A 26,033-nucleotide genomic window follows, 5' to 3' on the forward strand; every position below is an offset into this window, starting at 1 on the left:
TGTACTGACATAATCTTCTTGGATCTGAGACTTATTTCCATTACATCGAGCTCAACAACATTTCTCTAAAAAGAGGGTTTACGCATTTTAATCCCCAAAATGCACAGTTTTTAAAAAGTCATCTTTGGTTTTAGAAAGGGCTTATCACGAGATGAGTTTTCACCACTTTAAACATGAATACCTTCTACCCATCTATCAGTCTTAAGTCTTTTATCCATATTCTTCCTTCCCCAAGATCTCCCCCACCAAGAAAACAAAAAAAAAAGCATGGATGTAAAATCTTAAATGTACTCAACATTCCTAACCTCAATAGGAAAAAAAAAGCCCTTCTGGTTTCTGAAGGAGATGTTCTCCGTGAGGCTCCTGGCTCAAGGAAAAAAACTAACTGGAATTCTGTGTGGAACCCACAATAAAGTGCTCAACCCCCAAACAAGGTAACACCGAAAGACAAATTTTCTTATTGACTCAGCTTGATATTTACTGTGTGTTCCATATAATCTTCAACTTCTATGAATCATTGTGTAATAAAAAGGCAGACAAATGATTTTACATTGTTCACTCCTAATATTGTCATTTATTTTAAAGAAACTGAGAATACTTTCAAACAATTGCAAACTAGGGAAGAAAATGAATCCAAGGAAGGCCTTTCTTAAAAAAAAATTCCTTCAAAGGAAGCATCACAGTATTTCCTCCTCTGCTCTGCCAGCTTTAATAAGATATGCCAACAGTGGACTATTAGTGCAACCAGAAGAAATGGGCACACTTTATGTCTTAAAGAAGTGTTTTGTGGCAGACATGATTAGCTATCTCTGTTTCAATGTTAACAGGGCAACCGGACAGTTCCTTAAAAATAAACAATTTACTATAATATAATTGCCTGGGGGTGTTGGGGTGGAGGGGAAGTAAGTAACTTCAAGTGCAGTGTTTTCCATCCATACAAATATGAAGACGACAGAAACTGTCCAAAGGAATTAGCTATGTTCCCAAGTGACTGAGAAATGAATTGGCAGGGACTGAGCCTCCATGAGAACATTATTTTGAATCAAAACCAAAATTTCTAAAACACTCCAGGTGATCCGCTCTATATTTATGGAATTTAAATACTGGACTGTTGAAAAGAACGATTCTAAAAGGCTTAAGAAATGAAGCAATTTAATTAAGTGGTAATGCTGTATTTACTGATTGTGTTGTAATGTTCGGATCTAGAACCAGAGTGAGAGGAAAGACAAAGAGCAAGACTGGTGATCTGCATGTGGGTGTGTGTACTCAGTCGTGTCTGACTCTTTGCAACCCCACTGACTGTAGCCCACCAGGCTCCTCTATCCATGGGAGTCTCCAGGCAAGACTACTGGAGTGGGTTGCCACTTCCTCCTCCAGGGAATCTTCCCAACCCAGGGACTGAGCTTACGTCTCTTGCATTTACAGGCAATTTCCTTACCACTGAGCCACCTGCGAAGCCTGGTGACCTTCTGAGATGGACACTATCACCTGGCCATGAACTGCCTTATCCAGCCACTCCCCAACACAACAGCAGAGCTGAGTCCATGTCCCCTATATTTGGAAGGTCCTTACCTAAGTTACTTTGAGAGAGGCTAAAACTCACACACACACCTACCTAAAAATGTCATTCACCATACGTCCAAATCCTTCAAATTTCATCATCAGGGATTATCTCTTTTGCTCCTTTCTTCCGGTAAAAATTAAAACTGTGAATACTAAGACACATACCACGTTAAATTATTTTTCTTACAAGGATATTGTCAGATTTTTTCCTCTTGCAAGGAAAAAAATTAATAAAGAGAGCATTATCTTTTAAACTCGTATTGTACTAAAAGAACCATATTATAAGGGAAATGTAAAGCTGATAAAGTCATGTATGATGATAATAACTAATAAATCATTCTCACCGTGTGCTACAAAACCTTCTAAGCATTTCACATTTATTAACTCACTTAAGAGCCTCGGAATTAAAGGAGGGAAGATCAGATGAAGAGCTGGAGCACTACGGACTTGGGGTCCGGGCTGCTCCACCCAGATCTCCTCCTCACAAAGGAGGGGCTTCCCCAGTGGGAATGCTGGGTAACTGATGATGCTCAGCTCAGTCTTACTCCAGAAAGTCACCTGAGCCAAGGTCACAGCCCTCTCCAAGGACAGCCCCCATCTCACGACTGGCTGACATGAGGCAGAAAGGCCTGGCTCCCTTACCTTGACACAAGGCGACTCTGAAGGGTCTGCCCAGCTCCGGAGCTCCCAAGGGGGTCAGCAGAGGCCTTGGCTGCCATCGTATCGACTTCACCTCCTCCTCCTGCCCCATCCAACTTCCTTCACTCCCTCACAGGTATTATATACCTCAGCACAAGCCCCAATAAACATCCCGCCCAATCAGAACCTGCTTTCCAGGAACCAACCCAAAACCGTCCTAGGACTCAAGTCCAGGCACTCTGGCTCCAGAGTCCATGCCCATAAACAGTACACTGAAATCCTGACGGTAAGGCAGATTCAGAAAACACGCTCCACGGGTATTTCCACAGGCCTCGAGACCTGCCCAGAATCCTCTCTCCTGGTCTCCTAATCCTCAGAACCTGTGAGGAAGACACAGCCACCACCTCAGGCTCCATCACCCCAGAGCCCCACTCTGCTAGCTGGTTGAAGCAGCCCTCGCTGGCCCACGCTTCTCAGACTCCCTCATGGAAATGGGTCCTTCCACTCGGCCTTACAGCCTCTCTCTCAACACAGCTAAGGCCTCGTTGTTAGGGCACAGTACCCGTCCAGCCCCTCTCTCATCGCAGCCTCTGGACTTCGCTTGCGGTCCAGTGTTGAGCACGCTGTGGTGTGGGTTCCATCTCCGGGTGGGGAACTAAGATTCCACACGCCATGTGGCACCGCCGAAGAAACCAAACCAAAACAACAACAACAACAAAAATACTGTTCAACGGGCTCAAACATGCTCAATTCACGAGAGTACACACTTTGAGGGTCACTGCCCACCATGAAAGCAAATAGCAAAACCCTTAATCCTTGTTTAGACATAGCTCAGACATCTCTTTACAAACATAAAAGATAAGCAAAAGAACGTCTAAAGCAGAGCAATATTAGAACAGGTGGGGCAGGAGCAATAGCTCCACACACCTTCAGCCCAAAGAGCACCGCAGAACTGTATAAAGACCCTGAGAAATTAACAGAATGGGAAATTATTTTCAATAGATTGCTAAGAAAGGAGATAAGTGTGTGCAATTCATTTTAGGATGATATACATCAGAAACATATTTTAAGACAATTTTTACTGGACGCTTAATTAGGTAAGCTTCAGTTATCAGAAAATTCAATTAAAGTGAATACTTCATACTGTAATGACAGTAGATAAATAGATCACTCCTGCAGTTTAAGCAGAAAGAGCTTTATTTCCCAGAGATGGGCTTCCCAAAATATGACTTCCCCTCCCTTGATTCCACAGACTGGGACCCATGGTACCTACTGCCCAATCTTCAGGCATTCACACCCTGCCATCACCGCTCCCCTAGTCATCAGGGCCCTGTTAGATCCCATATCCCTGGATACCCACCTTAGAACTGAATCCTTCACTGTCTAAGTAAGACTGAGAAGTTATACCACCAGCTCCTGATTCAGGCAGCCACTTGCTTAAAGCCTGGGCCACCTACTCTAGCCTGGTTTTTTCTGCCACTTAGGTTTTTATATAAAGGACACCGTATTATTCAAATCCTTATACTAGAGTCCTTCTATCACAGAAGCTAAGAGCTGTGGGTCAAACAGGAATACATGGCACTGGACTTTCCAAGTTATTTAATCTGTGGACATAATATGACATCTAGGGTATCCAACTCACTTATTTTTAAATCTACAAAATAAATTTCACTTAGTTGGGAAAGCAAACTCTTTTAGAGTAATGGAATTATCCCAAACGAACCCTGAACCAAAAGTGTTGGTTTTAATTATTCAGAAACACCCAATTTGATTTTCTCAGCAGCAAGGTGTGGACTTGATTTAGAGAAATTTTACAGGGAGTGTTAAATGATGTGATCATTTTATAGCCTCAAGTAAAACAATGCACTTAGACTAGTACCTTCCGGTCAAGGTTAAGAGCTAAGATAAGACCAGATGAAGTAGGTTAACTTTATAGGAAATGTCATGTGAAGCCAGACCCACAATCCCCCAGACCACCCTTCCGTGACATCTGACAGCGACATCAAAGAGCAAGAAATCACTCTACAGAATGAAAGGTGACTCAAACAAAGTCTTGTGACAGAGCTCTGAGTCAAGACAGAAGACTGTCCAAAGAGATCTACAGATCAAACATATCCATCTTTTCTTTTAAATTGTACAAATACTTGATCTACCTAAAGATTTATTCTGGGCCTCCTGAGAAGCCAGTTTCTCCTCCTGGGGTAAAATGTTGCTCACAGAAATACCTACTACATAAATTTAAACTCTTCTTTTATGTTAAACCTATGTCTGTCAGTTGTATGTGGTCCTCCTAGCACTGCTGTTCTTGATTTGTGGCAGAGAATTCACGACTTTCCTTAGACTTGGACTCAGATGAGGTGAGGTCTCCTTTGAGACTTCACTGTTTAAGACTACAGCATTCACATCGATTTAAAGACACCCCCCTACCCTCATGATATGCAGTGCATTTCTCTAGACCTTTCCCAGGTATGTCTGTCTTGAGGTGCAAGAACAAACCTTCAAGGGAGCCATGTAGGAAAAATTCACATGGTTCAGATATAAGGATGAACATAGACATTCAGCATGAAAAGCTCCCTATTAGGAGGTGATGTGTGTGTGTATTAGTCACTCAGTCATGTCCAACTCTTTGTGATCCCATGAACTGCAGCCCATGTGGCTTCTCTGTCCATGGAGTTGTCCAGGCAAGAATACCAGAGTGGCCAGCCATTCTCTTCTCCAGGGAATCTTCCCGACCCAGGGATCAAATCTAAGCCTCCAGCATTGGAGGCAGATTCTTTACCGTCTGAGCCACCAGGGAAGTCCTAGGAGGTGATAACTGAACTCAAATATGTGCTCAAATGCAATATTTATCAATACACCAAAGAACAGTGAAATTCTTGAGATTTCACTGGAAATATCATTTACACATAATAAGTAAAACATCTGGGGCTTCTCCAGTGGCCCAGTGATTAAGAATCTGCCTTGCCATGCAAGGGACACAGGCTCGATCCCTGGTGGGGGAATTAAGTTCCCACATGGCACAGAGCAACTAAATTCAAGTGCCTCAACTAAAGAGACTGTGAGTCACAACAAAAGATCCCAATGGCGCAACTAAGACCCGACACAGTCAAATAAATAAACAAATAAAAATAAAACATCTGTTCTCTAATGTCTCAATATATTGTGCATTAGCTCCTATCATAAGGCACACATACTATAAGGCAAATAATATACATCGAATAATGCACAGATATATATATAGTAATGATATTCTCTTACCTTTATATAAAGCCCAGTAATATCACAATGCCCTAAGAGCTGTACCATAAAGAAGTTTTACTTTCCCTCACTTTTATTTGTGTCACATCTTCCAAAGATTTTACGAGAACAACATCTGGATTTAAAACTCCTAGTTCAATATATTATAAAAGAATGATTTGAGTGAGGCAAACACCAAATTCACAGACATGAATACCTAAGTGAGTGAATGACTCCCCCATCGTCTACCACAGGAGGCACCTATTCAGGTTTGTCAAATGATAACTCAGAAAGTAACTGGGTGCCAAAGAACTTACACTTTTGAACTGTGGTGTTGGAGAAGACTCTTGAGAGTCCTTTGGACTGCAAGGAGATCCAACCAGTCCATCCTAAAGGAGATCAGTCCTGAATATTCATTGGAAGGACTGATACTGAAGCTGAAACTCCAATACTTTGGCCACCTGATGTGAAGAACTGACTCATTGGAAAAGACCCTGACACTGGGAAAGACTGAAGGCAGGAGGAGAAGGGGACGACAGAGAATGAGATGGTTGGGTGGCATCACCAACTTGATGGACATGAGTTTGAGCAGGCTCCGGGAGTTGGTGATGGACAGGGAAGCCTGGTGTGCTGCAGTCCATGGGGTTGCAAAGAGTCAGACGTGACTCAGTGACTGAACTGACCCCAAAAGTACTAGATGTGCTTCATTTCACCATGGTTTTTTTTGTGTGTGTTTTTTAACAATAATTTCTATATATTTTCTTCAGAGAAGGCATAAAAATTACAATTCCTTATAAACTTTTTTTAGGCAAATGCCTCTTTAGAAATCTTAAAAACAGTGCTCATTGGGGTAAGCTGGATGAAAGCTAAGTAAAAGCTGGACTATATTTTTCTAATTTCCTCTGAGCCTACAATTATTACAAGACAAAAAGGTTTTCTTAAGTGCTAACAATTCATTTTTAATTTCAAGAAATTAGTGCATAAAACTGCATCCAATTCAGAGAACAGATAAAATAGAGTCCTATCTAAATAAAAAGGTTAGGTAATTTTTCCAAGGAACTATAAAACATCACAAACTCTAATAACAAAAGTTTTATCCCCAAAGTTACTGGATTCCAAACCTCATGACAACACATTTCACAAGAAATATTTGAAAGACCAAATAGCAATGATCAAACCTATTGATACTACAGTGGAGGAATTTCTCTAGAAGAAATAGACTTTAGATTAAATTTGAGTGTAATGATTGGGCATCTCTGACTGGTCTGTCCAGATTTTTTTAGGTGACTAATTATCATTCCACTAAGTAAGTATTTTCACTACAAAATATGCTATCCACTGTGAGGACCACGAAAGTGACTCTGACACAGTTCTCACAGTGAGGAGACAGAAAGTGTACAAAGACAACAAGAATACAGATGAAAGCAAAGGCAGTGCAGAGCAGTAGGCAATAAAGGGATCAATTAGTGTACAATTCACTGCTGAATATTTTGGCAAAAAAAAATGTGAGTACTTGAATAATATTTTCTTCTGATGTTTCTGGATGGATGTTTTAGTCTCATATCTTAAGGTATTTTTCGAGGGAAATTATCTGGTCTCATTTATCTAAATCTTTTGAGACACTTCTTATCCGCCTTCTCTCTTTTCCCTGGCAAAGCAGTTCAACTTGTAAAACTGCAAATGTGTGAGCTGCGTGTTTCTTCTCAACCTGTTAACACTCAGCAATTTTCTAAAGGCGATTGTAATCAGTACGCTAGCCATCTCCAGCCACGAAGCCCTAGTCTCTGTGAACATCAGGAGTGCTCATCTCACATTCCTAAGGACACATGTCTAGAGGTCAAAGGAGTGAAGGCATTTCTGCAGCAGCTCCGGGTGTGAGCTCTCGCTGCAGCTGCAGTCGACATGCAACGCTCAAGGGGAGGGTCCTAGGAGGGCAGCCATCCATACAAGGTCCCATCCAACTTCCCGGCTGAAGATCTCACTCGGTCCTCACTCTGAACTAACATGTTTCACAAATAACACTTTCAGAACTTCATTCATGGTCAGTCTGGGGTAGAAAGTACCAAAGCCTTGCCTTGTGTTAAAGACATTAAGAACCTCCAGGGACTTCCCTGGTGGCACAGTGGATAAGAACCCACCTGCCAATGCAGGGAACACGGGTTTGATCCCTGATCCTAGAAGATTCCACATGCTGCAGAGCAACTCAGCCCCAGCACCACCACTGCTGGGCCCACATGCCACCCTTACTTAAGTCTGCACACTCCAGAGCCTGCGAGCCACGACTAATGAGCCCCAATGCTACAACTACAGAAGCCCCCTGCACCCTAGAGCTTGCAAGCTGCCACTGCGGAGCCTGTGCCCTGTAGCAAGAGAAGCCACCGCAAGGAGAAACACAGGCACCGCAAGTAGAGAGTAGCCCCCGCTCTCCGCAACTAGAGAAAGCCCCCATGCAGCAACGAAGACCCAGCACCGCCAAAAATAAATTTTTTAAATATATAATAAATAAGTAAGTATAGCAGTGTGCACATGTCAAAAAAATTGAAAAAAAAAGAAGAAAGAATCTCCCCATGAGGCCATTAGAGACAACAGATTTCCACGATGAAGAACCAGAGAAATGGAAGAGCTAATCTCATTCCACTCTCCTGGGACATCAGTTTAGATATTATCATTGTCATGATCCTATTCTTTAAATAGTTGCTCTTCCCTAAATCCACAGCGTCAATGTCTTTTAAAAGTCACAGGGGCTGAGTAGACACAAAAGAGAGGAGCCTTGCATCCAGCATTTAACACAGCAATAACCAGACATGCCTGGGTGCTTTTTGTTTTTAAAAGACCCACTTTAACTTCTTACAGGAATGAAATCACCCAGAACAGAAGATGAGGCTTTCTGAAATTCACTATTTGTAAAATAGTAATTTAACAAGGCAGACCATAATTACCCCTTGTATTTATTTCAATTTTCCATAGCATTATGTCTGTAACAAGAAAACAAAAGCTGTCTTGTTATTCCAGATGATTCCATTTTTCCAGTAAATCACCCTAAAGCAGCCACATTCGGGTCAAGCACATATGAGGGATGCTACCTAAAATGTAAACGTCCTCATAAAAATGTAGACTAACTTATGTTATTCTGAAGCAATATGTGTTACATACTCAGTACTCAGAACCGCAAAACAGTTTTACTCAAATGACAAAAGCCAACCAGCCAACACTACCACCACCAGCTCTCAAAAGAAAAGGAAAAGACTCAAATATGAGAAAAAAGAAAATTCAGCCTTTGGGTAAGAAAATCTAACTAGATTTACACATCAAATTCCAAGTTCCTTCTGCTGCAAGTCTGGTGTTGCAAAGGGATACCTTCTATTGTTTATCATGTAATTCTCCAAAATAAAGATCATGCAAATTCTTGTTCTATTTCATTTAAATATAAATATAGGCATTAAACTTTCCAGATGAAGAAAAAAAGAGGGTCAGAAAGTCAAACCAATAGTTGAGAGTCAGACCTTTCAAAGGATTAGGAATCACTGCTTTACACAAGAGTTTATAAAGTATATGCCGCAAGTTTGCTTCTGACATTATAATCAAGGTATCTGAGAATGATCTTATCCATACTAAGCTGAAAGGGCTCTCTACAAGCTCCAGTTATCAGATTGTTCATCTTTAAATATTTAATTTATCATGAAGCATGGTTACCAGGGTATCAGCACTAGAAAACCCACTACAAGATTTTAAATCTGAAAATTGTTGGCCAGCATTCTAATTATAGAAGCAAAAAATATTCAGTGTGTAAGCTCTGAGGGCTCACCCATGGGGTGAAGAGCACTTTAATCATTTTCAAGGGTTCTCCCGGTCCTATGTGTGTTACTTGGAGGCATAAATTTGATATGAGCTATATAGTGAAATGGGTGATCTCAAGCTGCTGGCTATTAGACTCAATTTTTCAAGCTGATGTTTAATAAATCCTGTTTCCTGCTCAGCTTTCACAATAAAAAGTAAAAGTCCTAGAGAAAAAAAATGTAAAAACACAGTGTGAAGCATGCAAAGTTAACAGCTCAAAAAGACTGCTTAAGTGTGTAGTTCATTCATTCAGCAAACAAGCATCTATTACTGTGTCAGGAACTGTTCTCACTGTTGGCACAATTCAAGAGTAAGGTATGTTTAGAACATGACAACAATAATAAAATAACTAAAATATCTTTGGCCATTTACAGTTTTTAAGAAAGCTTTATAAATAACACCTCAATTGTCTTCCATAATAGCACTAATGAATTCGGTTTTACAGCCACTTTAATAATAATGAAAAAATAAGAGATCTAGATGATTTTTCTAAATTCTCCAAATCAAGTAACTTATAAGTAATAGAGCTGGGTCTCCAACTCATACCTTCCAAATGCACATTTCCATCAGTCACTGGGCAGGACCACATTACAAGATGCTCTAGTTTCATGGTAACCACAAAGGATATATTTTATACAGTTTTGAACTGTGTTAAAGCTTTCAAGGAAAAAGTTTTACAGATCCAGACCAGGGTGTGTACATGTTCAAATATTTCTAATCAAACAAGATACTACAAAAACTGGTTAGACCCAACTAGGCCCAGATGTTGCAAGATTCCACTTCCCTGTAAACATGCTAAGTATATGCTCATCTAATACATTAGCACATGCTAAAGGGCACACTCACAGGGGCCATACAGTCCATAAAGGGCCAAAATGTGGGCTGTGACCCAATTCCTGGAAATCCCTGCCCATTCCCCAAAATAGATGGACTCTCCTCCCACTTGTTAGCCTATGAAATTACTCAGCCCATAAAAACCAACAACCCCATACCCCCTAGGCTCTGGAGCCCCTCTCATCTTCTGAGACGGCCACCTGCTGCCTATGGAAAGTGTATCTCTTTGAATAAACTCATTTTCACTTAAAAAAAACTGCTCTAATCTCTTCACCCATTTATTTTACTTATTATATAAAAACCCTGGTGAAATGAGTCTGCCTGGTTAGCTGAGCTTTCTAGACAAATAAGGTAAGTTTACTCCCCAAGTCCCAAAATGTTTTTTACTTGGGATAATATACTGGACAGAAACTCCTAAGCCAAAACCTTGAACTAGAACTTCACAGAAGAAAAACAAAGCCAATAAACATATTAAAAAGTACAAAAGGTACTCCAGGAAATGCAAATTAAAACCACAATGTGATACCACTATATATCCACTAGAATGGCTAAAATTAAAAAGAGAGATAACAATAGCTGTTTTTAAGGATATGGGGCAGTCAAAACTCTTAATAGATGCTGGTATCACTATCTACTAAGACTGGCTCAACAATTCAAGTCATCACACACATCCCAAATTCCTACCCATACCAAAAGACACATGTAAGAATGCTCAGAGCACTGCTTTTCATAATAACCAAAAACTGGAAAAAAAAAAAAAAAAAAAAACAACTCAAATGTCCATCAAGAGCGAAATGGATAAATAAATGTGGCCTTCTCATCAAATGAAACAGGACCGTACAATGAGAAAAAACAAATTGTTGCGAAATGCAAAACAAGAATGAACCTCACACACATAACACTGAGCAAAAGAAGTGAGGCAAAAGGATAGAGAACATGTATTCTGGTAGAAAGTTCAATAACAGGTAAAAGTAACCTGCAGCCCGGGAAGGGACTTCAGGAGGCAAGCTACCCTTGGCGGGGAGGAGAGTGGGGCTTCTAACTGCTGACAATGGTCTCTGTCTTGGCCTCTGGTGCTGATGCCCAGGGCTCTTTTCACTTAGGTAAATCAATGAACTGTTCACTTATCATTTAATGACATGCATACTTTTCTATACCATACTTTTCTCTGGTAGCTCAGTGGTAAAGAATCCGCTTGTCAATGCAATAGCCGCAGGTTTAATCTCCAGGTCGGGAAGATCCCCTGGAGAAAGAAATGGCAACCCACTCCAGTATTCTTGCCTGGAGAATCCCTCGGACAGAGGAGCCTGGCAGGTTGCAAAGTGTTGGACACGACTTAGCAACTAAACACCAGCATACTTTTCTATACACGTTATATTTCCATAAAAATTTAAACAGGCAGGAAGAAGAGTAGGAGAAAAGAAAGAAAGGAGGAAGGGAGGAGGAAGAAGGAAATGTATGAAGTGATGTTATCAGGATGGTGGAAAGAGCCTGCAACCACCAAGCTTCTTTTCATTCTCCCGTCTCTTAGCTCTTAGTCGATCTCTTCCTTGACTACCAAGCTGTTCTCGGCACTTTTCAATGTTAGCCATGCGGCTGCCAGTACCAGGCCATTTCTATCTTCCAATCTGTAGTTTGCTGCTTACCACAGGGCTAGAAATGTTATAATCAGCCACACTGCGTGTGAACAGCCACTCATGTGAGGGCTCTCCTATGAGTAAAGTGAATCCTCTTTAATGTATATCTTTCTTTTTAAACTCTGTTTTGCCTGCTTAGAGGCTGTTTTGCTGACGAATATGCCAGATACAGGAGTTACCAAAAGATGGAGATGTTCCTGGGCTCTAGGGCTTTCCTGGTGGCCCAAATGTCTGGTAAAGAATCAGTCTATAACCCAGCAGGAGGAGAAGGGGACAACAGAGGACAAGATGGTTGGATGGCATCACTGACTCAATGCACATGAGTCTGAGCAAGCTCCAGGAGATGGCAAAGGACAGGGAAGCCTGGAGTGCTGCAGTCCATGGGGTCACAAACAGCCAGACACAACTGAGCGACTGAGCAACAGGAAAAACAACAACCCAGGCAACCCCAGTTCGATCCCTGGGTAAGGAAGATCGTCTGCAGAAGGGAATGGCAACCCACTCCAGTATTCCTGCCTGGAAAATCCCATGGACAGAGGAGCCTGGCGGGCTACAGTCCATGGGGTCACAAAGAGTCAGACATGATTGAGCAACTAACATTTTCATTTATCCACTGGGCTCTACCCATGAATACTAGGTCTCTGGGCTAAAGCTAGAATCAACCAACATAAAATTCCAGATCCCAGGAGTTTACTTACTTGCAAATAGTGTAAGAGAATATCACTAGTGAATATATTTATAAAAAAAGAAAAGAACTGCTAACTTCTTATCCAAGACATTATGAACAGCTTCGCTAATTGGGTCACTCACAGAACATCCTATCAGTTTCAAAGAATATATTCCTTTCTCATTTTGTATTTTTATTAACTTTGATTTTTTTAAATCCTCCCAAATAGTATACTGCAAGTTTTATTTTAAACTTCTTTTAAGGTTTCCAAAACAGAAACTCAAGTGAAACCGACATAGCCTCTTTCTACACAGTAATCCTCAATGTAAAAAAAAAAAAAAAACCTGAAATATTAGTTGTAAAATCCTTTTACATCTTAATTTATGTAACTTCTTTCTGTATTCATTCTCTATGAAAAATAAAAGTTAGTTCTCAAGACCGGAGCTAGAACTGGGGCACACAAACTGAAAAAAGTCACCCACGGGCACTGCAGGTCCTGAAGTAAAGAGGCATACAATGAATGATAAACAAGGAACGGAAACTCTCACTTTACATCAGGATCAATGTTTATCTGCTTTAGTATCTTAAAAACTGTGACTAAAACAACACTTATTCGAGGACAGTCATTTCAGAAACAGGTATCAGTAGTTCAAGGATGAAACATTCATTCCCACCTCACCGATAATTTTCTGCTTAGTTTAAGAAAAGCGTACAAAGTTCCCTGTGCCTTGGCTTCCTCATCTTTTAAACAAGCCTGATAATCCCTTACATCTACTTAATTTGCAGAAAAAGATGATGCTTTGGCTTCTAGAAACAACTATAGATGTACAGGGTTTCACCATGATGAGGTCCATCTCCATCTTTTCGAACACATAACTTAATCCAAAGGCAAATAAGACCGTATCATCGAGGGTGAAATTATGAACATCATGAAGAAGACTGGAAGAAAAAGTTTTCTCTCTTCTTTGTCACAGCAGGTAAATAAATCCATCATATTTCATAGCTGGCTGTCCTTTTGATGCCCTGTTGGAAATGCCATTCCACTGCGGAGACTAGAGAAATGCAATAAAAGTCATTGCCACAAAATCATTATGACAGCCATAAATACGGCTTCAGATAAAATAAAATCGGCCACCTCTACAAATGAGGAGTACGGGTGCACCTGTGAGTGTGCCTGTGTGTTGTGTGTGATGTACATCGGACAAAAGACCTGAGTAAAATGGTGGGTTAGAAAAATCCATCTTCACTGCTGGAAAAATAACCAACAGTGTGTACTACAAGGGATATAAAATATCACATTAATGTTAGAGGGACAGTAGCATATTTTCTATTCGTGACATAAATCAAACTCTTAGCTATTGGGAGAAAGGCAAACATGTACGTGAAATACAACTTAGCCCTGATCTTGTATGAAATAAACATTATTCTTTCCCTCCTTTCAAATTCCGACATTAGGCAAAAAATCCCTGAAAGTAGCAAGATCTAGTTTCATAAAGTCTTACGAACTTTCTGGATGTTCCTAAACTATGTGTTTGGCTAAATGGCTTCCCCCACACAGATAAATTTCACAATTCACAGGTTGGCCTCAGAAACTGCAGCCACAGCGAGAACCCAGATACGTGTTCCGCTCACAGCTTCCTCTGTCCCATCAAATTATGTACCCTGATTCTTTTCATTCAGCTATGTAAAGGGAAGACTCCTTAAAACTTTCATCATTACTACATTTTTCTCTTCTGAGTTTGTTCTTTCCACTCCCAATCTTCATACCTATCAACTCCAGTCTCGGCTTTCATTCATATTAAAAACGAACACAAAAAACGCCCCAGGAAACAAGCGGATGATGTGTATTGGCACATTTAAGTAGCAGGGAATTCTCACAGGACTAACAACACTAGTCCTCGCGGACTGCAGCGCCCTCAGAGGCAGGCGGAGAAACCTGATTATCTACGTGATTCACCAACTAATATGTATTTCCTTTCCTTAAGTGTTGTGTGTTTTTTTTTAAGATGTAAGCCATGGCCAGACTATCGATCTTGTTATCAGAATGAGGGATCAGAACCTGAAAATTATACTTGCCAGAGCTCAGTGAAAAATGAAATTACCACCAGAGTGTGCTGGAATTTGTCCCAAAGGTTACCCATTTCTATCACATTTTTTCTCTAAATATGATTCCCTGTAGTGGTGTCACACATGGTTGTAAACCCAAAATATATTCTAATCCTTTAAAAGATGAAAATAATAACACTAACATTCATACATTTAAAGTCCTTTTATGTTAACAAAATGAACTAAAAGAAATACACCACTATAAACAGTACATTCTGGATATTTCATTGGCTGGCGTGCCTTATATATGCTACTAAGGGTACAGAATGACCCCGAAACATTAAATGATACTCCAAGTCTCATTTTGAAGACACGTTCTTCAAGGTGTCTGTTTTCTGTTTTCACTAAGGTGGACATGCCTAGAACTATCAAACTATCCCATCTTATCCCTCTCACCCTCACACACTGATAAATGCGCTATGCCTCAAGAGTTCATAAGAGTACTACTTTCCTCTCTCTACCCATATATGTGGCAGGTTTTTGTCATCTTACCAGAGACACCAAGATAAAGTAAAAACTATTGAATTTCAAGATGTAATAGCAAGAGAACAGAATCCTATCACTACATTTAACTTTAAAATGAAAGTAAAAGTTTTTTTCTCAGTTGTTAAAGCTATAAAAAAAAAGCAGACAGTTTCCTTTGACTGAAGCTATACCAATAACCTCAATCTAAGTGCCATTATGACCATGAATATCACTTAAATGCTAATGTGATAGATACAAGGAAGAGAGCTGTTAAGTCAGAAACCTTTCAAAAGACACTATGTTGGCCATAAGAAGCTACTGGATACTGCTCTCATTGCTGTGAACAATCGATTCAAATCAACATGAAAAAATAAGCCCTAATGGGCAAAGTATGCTTAAATTTAATTCAGGTAATACTCAAACTCCAAGTCCCAGATACAAGGAAGAGGGGAAACACGGTACAAGAGTGTCTCTCAGGAAAGGAACCATTCCAGGATTTGAGACAATGTGTGTTTGGCAGTCCAGTGTTCACGATTTCCCATTAGCCACAACTTTCTCCAGCACTGAAGTGAAATGGCAAAAGAAATGAGGAACATAAACCAAAACTGTTACGTGCTCTTCATTGTCAAGTCTGGAAAGATCTCGCTGAGGGCCAATTACGTTATGAAGGTAAGGCCTTGAGAAGGAGTGAGGGGTGGGGGGAAAAAGGAAGTTTTACAAGGAACTCTTCTGAAAAATGGTTTACGATGGTAAAACAGGTAGAATGGCTTCCTTCCCCATCTTTCCTGTCAAGTTCGGGGGTTTTTTTTCTGCTGTTGCGATTCTTTTGTTCTTTAATTAACTTCCCTCCTTGTGGGGCTTGCTGCAGTTTGCTGATGTAGTTCCCAACTGCTACCTTCCTTTGGCGACTCTTATTAACGGACTGGCAATGGCCGGGCAAAATGCACTTAAGAAAGAAGAAATCACCTTCTCTTGCCAAGAAGCACATGTGTCCAGTACCTGAGAAAGAGCTCCACGGTCGCCGGCCAAGAGAAATTCCAGTTTAACCTCCCCTTTCCAAATCCACTGCAAATAAGTGTGTGTATGCGTGCCACTTGCGGAGAATCCGCCTGACTCACCCCCGCTTTCGGCGTGCCAGGGAGGGATGTGAATGATCGGTCTCCCGGCTGGCAGTGAAGTGGGGGCCGCGGTCTCGGTGGCCCCGAAAGTCCCCTCCCCCCTACCCGCCGGCCTCCCCCGCGAGTGTGTTTGGGGATGTCTCCGTCTCTGGCAGGTGCCCGGCCACGCTGAGGCCACCAAAGCTCACCCAGGCAGGAACACACGTGTCCTGCGCCGGAGCCCAGCCCCCGGGATACAATGGCCCCACAGCCCGGGCAGGCACGCCAGGTGAGCGCTGCGGAGGGGGGGTCTGGGACGGGGGCGGGCTTGACCCTGCGGGTGCAGCAAACGTCCCCCTCTGAACCCTAAGAAGAAAAAAGTACTTTTCTGCGGAATCTGCTTCCACACTCCGCCGGGAGCCCAGCCCCCGAAGATGCCCGGCCCGCAACTGACCTCTCTCTCTCTCTGGCTCCCCGCGCGCGCCCAGGCCGCCCGCGCCCCCTCCAGGATCTGCCCCGGGCTGACCCTCCTTCCCCGGCCCCGGCCGGGTGCTCACCTCCTGGGGTCCGGCTTCCGTCGCTCGTCCAGCTTGGCGGTTGAGTGTGGGGCTGCAGCAACCGCTGCCGCCGCCGCCTTCGCTGCCGCCGCCCCCGAAGCGCTGCCCGGCGCGCCGCCGGGGCTGGAAGCCGGGAGCCCGCGGGAGCCCGGGAGGCGCGGGCCCGGGGCGCGGCGGGGCCGAACCGCGGGAAGTTGTCGGCGCGAGGCGCGGGGCTCGGGCCACCCCCGCCCGAGTAGTCACAACTTTGCCGCCCGGGTGGGTGCGCGCTCCGCGGCGGAGGGAGGCGAGGACCGGGCGAGGGCGCGGGGGCGGGAGGGTCCCCGGAGCCGGCGGGACTGGACCCTGAAAGAGGGGAGCGAGCGAGCGCGGGGGCAGATGTCTACACGGCCCGCGTGGTGCGCGGCGGGTGAGTGTGTGAGAGCGCCGGGCGTCTACTCGACTTTGCCTTCTGCAGCTCCTGCATATTTATGGGGATCGCCGAGGTTCCTGCCGGTAACTGCCACTGCAGCGACGGCGCCCGGCCCGGACGCCCCTCGGGAGCGAGCCCGGGGAGGGGGGTGGATGGGGAGGGCGGCGGTGGCGGAGGCTGTGCCACGAGCGCGAGCCAGCGATCCATATTTAAAGCCGCGACTGGCCTCGGCCGGCCCCCCGGCCCTGCCCTCGCTCGCGCCCGCCCGGCCCCCACCGCTCCGGGCCGCCGCTCGGCGTCACCAGCCCGGGCATCGCGGCGGCGGGGAGGGGCCTCAGGCCGCACCGCCCCCGGGGGCCCGGGCTCTGCGCGCCGCGTCCGGCTGGAACTGACCGAAGACCCGGCTCCCGACCCGCCGCCTCCGCTTCCCTGGGTTCCCTCTGTCTCTCTCTCTCTCTCTGACTCTCTCTGTCTCTGCCTCTGGCTCTGTCTGCCTCTCTGTCTCTCTCTCGTGCCCTGAACCGGCTGCTAAGTCCCAGCATTTTTGTCCGGTTTACAAGAATTCCCCGCCGGGGAGAGCTTCCTCTCTCTTGCAGAACCGAAGTGACTGGGACAGATCACTCTTGAGGCTACTTTTATAAAAGTGGAGGGAAGCAGATAGAGAGCGCGCTGCCCGCAGTGTGAAGTCGTCGTTCACCTCTGCCACGGGATGTCTGGGGAGAGCGCAACTGTCAGCCTTGTCCTTCGCTTGTCACTGATGACTTCTGTCTTCCTCAACCAGTTTGGGAAACATCTTTAGTCATCCAAGGGAGTTTCTTGAGGATATAAATGGATTATTGTATTTACTCTGTTCCTAAGGCTAATAGAGGTTTAAGTCCTCTTGGCCAAGCAAATAATGCTACTAATAATATATCAATGGCCCAGCCCCATTTTGATCAGTTAAGTAGACCATAAATATAGGAACAGACTGTCGGCAGTGACCCCATCTAAGGTTCTGAATACTGCTAGAGAGGAGCCACTTAATGGATTTGAGCCACACAATATATGATGTAAGCCCATGTGCATTTCCTATTAATACATATTATATATTTAATATACATGTGGAAGTCACTGACCAAACTGCATCTCTGAGGGTAACCACCGGAACACACAAAACCCTCGAGAAACAATGTCACATGCTGACTACCTCCGCCAAAGATTTGTTTCCAAATTCTTTCCTCAATAGCCAGTAAAATTCACCCAGTCGTCTGCCTCTTTGCGACCCCATGGACTATACAGTCCATGGAATTCTCTAGGCCAGAATACTGGAGTGGGTAGCCTTTCCCTTCTCCAGGGGCTCTTCCCAACCGAGGAATCGAACCCAGGTCTCCCTGCATTGAGGCGAATTCTTTACCAGCTGAGCCACAAGGGAAGCCCTTTCTTCAGTACTAACCTATAATTAATAAGACCCCTGGTGGAGAAAAAAATCTGGAGGAAAATAACTTGGGGACAAAAGTTTTCTTTCTAGTATTTAAAACTGGAATAGACATATTATTTATTGTACCTCACCAATGCTTGCAAAACAGGTATATACTTGCACCTTTAAAAAAAAAAAAAAACCTAGTGTGTTTAAAATCCTTGGTTAGTGCTCAGGAGACACTGGGAACGACCAGAAACTATCTAATGTCTAAAATTGAAATGCATTAATGTCGTGTGTCCGGCTGTTGTTACATCTATGCTCACACATTTTACATGACCCACTGCACTAATATGGGAAATTCAAAAGTTTTTTTTTAATTTAAAAATAATGTAAAGATTTTGCCTACATAACTATACTTTGTTTTTAGACTAATGTTAAAATTAACTTTCAGTCCCTGAGCACACTGTTAGCAAGAATCAGCAACCCCAAAGTAAGTTCCCAGGAAAAGAGAAGCCACTTTTGTATTAAGAATTTGCCATTGTTGTTCAGCAGTTTTTCACACTGTATGTATTTCAACATAGCTGGCGATTTCTCATTATCATCGTGAACCAGCCATGAATGGTCAGCGTTGGTGACTGGGAAAGGAAAAGTCCAAGAAACTTACATTTTCCAATATTCTGCTGCAAAACACATCAAATGGGCCTTTACACAAACCATAAAGGTAACCCTTAAAGGCATTTCTCTATCAAGATGGACAAAATTTTACCCTGAAAAGAGTATAAAGTTGGAGAGTAGGGTAGGAGGCAGGGAGAGAATTAGAGCACTATATGGTGAGGGGTTGTGTGTCCCTTATATTAATGAGAAAAAAAAGAGTTGTCTTTGGCAAAAAGCCAGCAACCTGTTATCATTCTCATTACTTGATGTTTGCTATCCCACAATTAAAAGCGCAGGTTCCATTTCCTTTCCTATTGACTATTGTCCAGTAATTGAGATGCATGTGTTTTTCTTTTGAAAGGTCATTGATTAACTTTTCTCGTTATCTCTGCGTGTGGTCACCTTTGCTATTGCTATTCAGAGCTAGGACAATGAATTCTGAGACCTTTTTTCACTGATCCTAAAACATGCTATGTCCCTTGATTCTCATGAGCCCAAAGAAAGCTTTATTTGTTCATTTTATATTGGCATTCACACAGCTTGGTGACAAGAAAAATGAACAGAAAAATTAATGGAATTAGAAAAACAGTATAAGTAATCTTTACTGATAATGATTTATTTGTTTAATAAATAACTCTCTCTGCTAAATGACCTTCTAGGATACTAACCCACTACTTTTTAGATTATCAATCAAGTTTCTTTGATATCATTCAAGGTCCTTATAGGCGCCTAAAGGAAACAAAGATGGGAGGAAGAACCTTTGTCTCAATGACAGGCACCATCTAGTGGCAGCAGGTGATGAAAGCTCGTATCAGCGTGATGTCTCCAGCAAGAATGAAGATGCAAGTTTTTGAATAGGTGGTTCAAGCATTCCTGGTCTTGAAGAAGCATGGTGCTCTTTGATTCTAAAGCAAGAAGGTTGTACGTAGAAAAATAATACAACTAATGGACCCCATGATGATTATTCAAAGAATTAGGCTACAAATCTGACCTGCAGGTAGAATTATTGCCACAAAAAGTTTTCTTAGTCTTTGTGTACTTCATATAGTCACACCTGTTTATAAAGACCTCAGTGTTTGTTTGTTTTTTTCATTTAAAGACCTCTGTATTTAAGTTTCCTCATTATAAAATCAAAAAGAGTGATGGCTCGTCACTGAATATTATCTATAAAGGATTTTGTTCAATAGCAGAGCCCATAAATATAAATATTATTTCAGGTTTTTTATTATACTGTTTTACAAAAGAAAAAAGGATAAAAGGTATCAATGAATGCTTATCCCTGAGTTGCAACATTCATACACATCTTATTTAGGGCCCTAAACAAAAGGAGACAGTATAGACTATAAACTTCAAAGAATGATCAGTAATGTTTCTCATTATCAGCTTCTTTTTAAATATATGACTAATTAGTAAATGTATCACAAAAATCTTGCCATATTGAATAGGTATTTTTCTTTGTGCTAGTATTTTGACTTGTAGTTATTTTGTTATTAAACAATATTGCCATCGAATGATCATTAAAGTAGCCAATCTGGAATCAGTTTCATTAACCATTTCAGGATATAAGAGTAAGGAGAGAGAAAATCACCTGTCTTTCCATCCTGGGACTAGTCAGGGATGAAACTGAAGATATAGACAAAGAGAGAAAAACAAAGAGATCACTTAGAAACTTCATTTTTGTTTCACTCACACTCCAGAAATTACATATTCAGTCTGGCAAATTCCTGAATAAATTCAGCCAACCTCAATTTACAATCTATATTTCCTCCTTCAGATTCCAAGTTTAAAAATAACCATAGTCCCTTTTTAAGAGGAGTAGAGAAAGGTGAACACTGTTTTTGTAAGCTGTCAGCATGACGAGCTAGGGAAAATAATTTTATTTGGTTAAATGTGTCATAAGTTGCTTCACAGCTTAAACTGCTAAACTCTCAACCATATCCAACTGTCATTTTTAAAACACATACCTAACATCAAATATTAAGAAAGTTTCTAGCATCTAAAAACAGAAGCCTATCTCTGTTCACGTCAAGGAAGACAAGTTATTCAGTCTTTCTAGACCTCAGTTCCCTCAATAATCAAGGAGCTTGAGAGAATCACTCAAAAAAACAATATTTCAACAAGATACTAGAATATTTTCTTTTAATAAAATTTGAATATGTTTGTGATAGAGAAACATGCAAATATTTCAGAAATAGCTTTGATATACTTATTACGAATGCTCTGTTTAATAACCTTAGGCCAGAGTTTCAGCCTCTTTCCCCTACAGGAATTCTCCTGTATACATCAACCTAACAACAAGACACAGGCCTCTCTGTTGGAAAAGGAAAAAGGAAAATTAAATTGAGCTACTAAGCCACTGAAACCTATGCCCTCTATGATTAAAAAGATTAGTCCAGTTTTAGGTAAGATAGTAGAGAATTACATCAGACTTCTCTACCAAAACCAACTCCCAGGGCCCTTGGACTCTGCTAATCAGTGTGTGTGTGTGTGTGTGTGTGTGTGTGTGTGTGTGTGTGTCTTGGACTCTGCTAATCTGTGTGTGTGTGTGTGTGTGTGTGTGTGTGTGTGTCTTGGACTCTGCTAATCAGTGTGTGTGTGTGTGTGTGTGTGTGTGTGTGTGTGTCTTGGACTCTGCTAATCAGTGTGTGTGTGTGTGTGTGTGTGTCTTGGACTCTGCTAATCAGTGTGTGTGTGTGTGTGTGTGTTGTCTTGGACTCTGCTAATCAGTGTGTGTGTGTGTGTGTGTCTTGGACTCTGCTAATCAGTGTGTGTGTGTGTGTGTGTGTGTGTGTGTGTGTGTGTGTCTTGGATTCTGCTAATCAGTGTGTGTGTGTGTGTGTGTGTGTGTGTGTGTGTCCCACCAGCCCCGTCCCAGGCACAGACAGGTACTCGTTCCTTTGTATCCTGCTGGCCTCTCGCCTCCTGGAGGATGAACAAGCCCAGATGGCAGCTGCTCGCTCTAAAGTTGCTCTTCCTTTTCTCCTGTGGACTGAGTCACATGGACATGGCTGTTCCACTGCGTGGAGACAGGTTTTCTACAGATTAACCTACCACTGGGTCAAACTGGTCCATGACCATTCTCTCCCCAGACCAGGCCTATCCTGGAGACTACAGTACACCCATCCTTTTGCAAATAACCGAACAGCTAATACTTCCAGTACACATCTGCCAGACTGATCTCTTTACAGGAAACACAGCAAGATTGTAATTTGAGTGTTAAAAGCTCCCTATCCTGAGGGAGGAAACATTCTGAGCAAATTTGCCCTTTATGACTTTTCCATTTCCCCTTGCTGACCAGAAGGGGTTTACTTCCACACAGAATGTGAAGCTTGATTGGGTCATCTGTTCAGCACACAAATATTTATTACGAACCTACTATGTGTCAAGAACTCTTCGAGGTGATGGGTCCCTGAAACAAGCAAAGTTCCAATTTCATGGAGCTTACAAGTGAACAAATACATTAACAAGATAATCTCCATTTCCTTGGAATGCAAAATGCAGTAAATGGTACAAATAGGGTGACCAACCATCCCAGCTTATACTTCCAGTTTACCCCTGTTTTTCCTCTGTCATGGCCATAGCCCTCTCCATTCTCAAAAGAGATATGGTCAGAAGTTACAGACTCACCCTAACTGCAAAAGAAACAAAACATAGTGAGAGGATAGGGAGAATCATTTGCGAGTGGGTGTCAGAGAGGGCCTCTCTTACTTCGTGATGTTTGAGCACATAGATCTGAATGATAAAATGAATATGTATTAAAATGTTAAAGGCGAATTGACAGGACAAACAGCATTTGACACAGAGTCTTACACATAGTAGGAACTCAATAATTATTTATAGAATGATCAATCACATCCATTTTTGTGGAGCATTAAAAAGAGAGAGCCTTACTCAACCAGAATACATTTCTATTAAGACAGATTCAGGCTCCACAAACTCCTTAAAACATCACTTTTCCTAATCTATAACTTTTGAACCATATCTATGTATTTATTTGCACATACATAAAACATCTCTGGAAGGATAGGATATATAAACAACTAAAAGCAGTATTTACCTCCAGGAAAAAGATCTAGGTGATTGTGGGGTAGGCAACAGGAGAAAGACTTTTCACTATAGCCCTTGCAAGTTTTTGAATTTTGAGCCATTGTAGATCAATGACTTATTTTTTAACCTAAGGTTGAATTAAAATATAAAAATAATTTCATTTTCCTGCCTATTGCTATTTTCCATATAAGCAATATATAATGACATATTATTGTAATATATAATTCACAAGAAACCCTTCTGATAGACAGTAAGATTAATCTCCTTACAAACTATGAAATAGTGGCTACTCTGACACCAGGGACAGTGCTGGAATGTCTGAACCCTTTCACAGTTACTGAATGCCATTCCGTGCTGACGGGGTTTGCTCACTGCCCACTTGGGCTTCATTCAAATCAGTGTCATGGAGTGAAAAGATCTTACAATATTGCTGCTTTTCTTGCACCTGGGCAAATAAAAATACAGTACAAAGTTTTCAAATAACATTTTATTGGGCATCTTGCTGTACTTTTGCTTGTAGCTGTTTGCTTTTCAAAAATGAAAATCTGTTGCTTTTTTGTCTGTTATAGTAGTAACAGTTTTATTATTTTAAAAAGTTGTACAACAGAGACAAATTAGATGGAATGGCATGAGAAATACCCTCCTTCAGAGATGACTGCTAATATTTTGGCATATTTTCCTTTTTGCATAATTAAGGCCTGAGGTTTCAAGATGATTGATCATGGTGTATTTTTTTTTAATGATGTGGTCATCGAGGCTAACTTTAAGTCAGGATGCTCTCTTTTGGCATTAAACACAAGCTTTAACAAACACAGCTAGAAAAAAGGGGGTGTGGGACCTGAATTTGGCTCCATCTTCCTAAGCCCAGTTGATAGTCGTTACACACTTACATCATCACAGTTCCAGAACTGCTCTTCTGCTTATGAAAATTTATATGAAATACTCTATTGACAGTTTCTATTACCTGGCTGAAAATATTGAAATTATTGAAATTATCCCACTAATAACACTAATACTGTTAATAGCCAAGACCTACATAGTCATTACCATGTTCCAGGGACTGTTCTAATTACTTAAGTGAACTCACCTAATCTTCATAATAAGCCTATTACTCACTCATAGTGTTATCACTCCCATTACCAAAAGAAGCGATGTGAGTACCAGAACTCCATACAGTTTCTCACACATCAACTCTGTTCCAGATTTCCTCAAAATTGGTGGAAGTTTGGAGTTGGGGGTTGGTCTTGCTGTGTGAACTTAAACATCTGATCCAGAGAGTTGGCTAATTGTTGGAGAAGTCTATACAATGTGATACTTACATTACATCTGCTGCTCCAGTTTCGATCAAAGCTGACAGAGCACACGTACAGTAATATAAACACCTGTGTATACCTTCTGAGAACTCAGTTATCCAAAACCAGAATTTGGGGAAGTTGAAGCACTAGAGTTTCTTTTTTGTTGTTGTTGTTGTTGTTGTTTTAACCGTGGCTGCTTTTTAAGTCACAACATTTAAAATGAGATTTTTTTGGTGCTGTTTTCTTCTAACTTCAATCACGTGTATGTGCTTTATAGCCACAGTCATTCCTTTAGGGCATAAAATAGACATACAACATACATGTGTTTGAAGGCCATTAATAACTCTCCATGAACTGGTAACACTATGGTATTTGTTTGTTCCATTCCCTTCTTAACTTTTTAATTTTTCATATTGAAATAAGTGGTAGAAGAAAATCTTTTTCTTGGTATCCTGGTATTGTCATTGTTATTTTAGTAAATACCAAATAGGCCCTGGCCTGGCCTTCCCTGGTTGCTCAGTGGTAAAAAATCCGCCTGCCAATTCAGGAGATGTGGGTTCGATCCCTGGGTTGGGAAGATCCCACGGAGAAGGAAATGGCAACCCACTCCAGTATTCCTGCCTGAAAAATCCCATGGACAGAGGAGCCTGGCAGGCTACAGTTCATGAGGTTTCAAAGAGTCAGACACAACTAAGGGACTAAACACATATACGCTGGTAATAGCAATCTTCATCTCTAAGTTAAATTTTAAGACTTTCATCTCTGTTTACCATAAATGAACTTTTCATCCAGCATTACACAGAAATGGGTAAAAAAAAAAAATCTCCTTCAGCATTTACTTGCTTAAATTTAAAGGTTAGTATTAGCAAACACATTTAGTGTTTAGCAAAAATCATTCAGAAACTTCTATGCTAGCATCTATAATGGTAAGACAGAAACTGAAAGAGGAAGGTAATTTTCAAATAATTAAAAGATAAATCCCTTTCCTCTCAATTTTCCATTTGAGTACTGTGATAACTTTGATTCAGGGAAAGTAAATCACTAAGTAAATAAATCACTAAATCACTCCTCAGTACTCACATTTCTTCACAGATGCAGTGATGTCTTGGAACCAGTACAGTGGCATCCTGGTCCAAGGATGGTATTAAAATAAACCCTAAAGAGGGACAAAATGGAAAGAAAGAGTGCTAGACAGCACTTGCTGCTCCAGCCAGTGACCCTCAAATTCCATTACTGCTTCTTTGATTAAATTAAAATACAATAAGTATTGAGTACTTATTTAACACTTTGTCTATCCTGGCAAGAGTAAACGACAGTCCATTTAGAGAAACAACTATTCAAAAGTTTCTGCTGATGCTGCAGTTACTATTTGGAATAAAGAGCAGGGTAATCAAGTAGATGGAGGTGATTTTTCAGAGAATACAGAAGAAAATATGACATACTAGGTATAGTGGTGCCATCCTAACAAACTGCTTTCATCATCTTGCTTTATCATAGACCACCAATCAAGCAGATGGAAGTAGTCCAGTGTGATGCTAAGATATTTTAAACAAATAAATTCAATGCTGTGTTCAATAACTAATAATA

At 41.6% G+C, this 26,033-nt stretch overlaps 1 protein-coding gene and 1 long non-coding RNA gene across 6 annotated transcripts in view; one reads left to right on the forward strand and one right to left on the reverse strand.

Annotated features, from left to right (window-relative positions):
• SLC4A4 (solute carrier family 4 member 4) overlaps positions 1-16,762 on the reverse strand; it is a 355,228-nt gene extending 338,466 nt beyond the window's left edge. For all 3 annotated transcript variants that reach the window (XM_061145831.1, XM_061145832.1, XM_061145830.1), the window contains exon 1: positions 16,640-16,762. The gene's annotated coding sequence lies outside the window, so the exon portion shown is untranslated. The remainder of the gene's footprint in view (positions 1-16,639) is intronic.
• On the forward strand, positions 12,933-21,164 carry LOC133058832 (uncharacterized). Of its 3 annotated transcripts, none has more exons than XR_009693395.1 (4): positions 12,933-16,371; positions 18,902-18,940; positions 19,032-19,171; positions 19,820-21,164. It is a non-coding gene; the product is annotated as an uncharacterized LOC133058832 (long non-coding RNA). The 3 variants fall into 3 exon arrangements; XR_009693396.1 differs by lacking the exon at positions 18,902-18,940 and having other exon boundaries at positions 12,934-15,654; positions 16,259-16,371; positions 19,820-21,162; XR_009693394.1 differs by lacking the exon at positions 18,902-18,940 and having other exon boundaries at positions 14,678-16,371; positions 19,820-21,161.
• The last annotated feature ends 4,869 nt before the right edge of the window (positions 21,165-26,033 follow it).

Source organism: Dama dama, chromosome 6 (assembly GCF_033118175.1).
Source record: "Dama dama isolate Ldn47 chromosome 6, ASM3311817v1, whole genome shotgun sequence".
Lineage (NCBI taxonomy): Eukaryota > Metazoa > Chordata > Mammalia > Artiodactyla > Cervidae > Dama > Dama dama.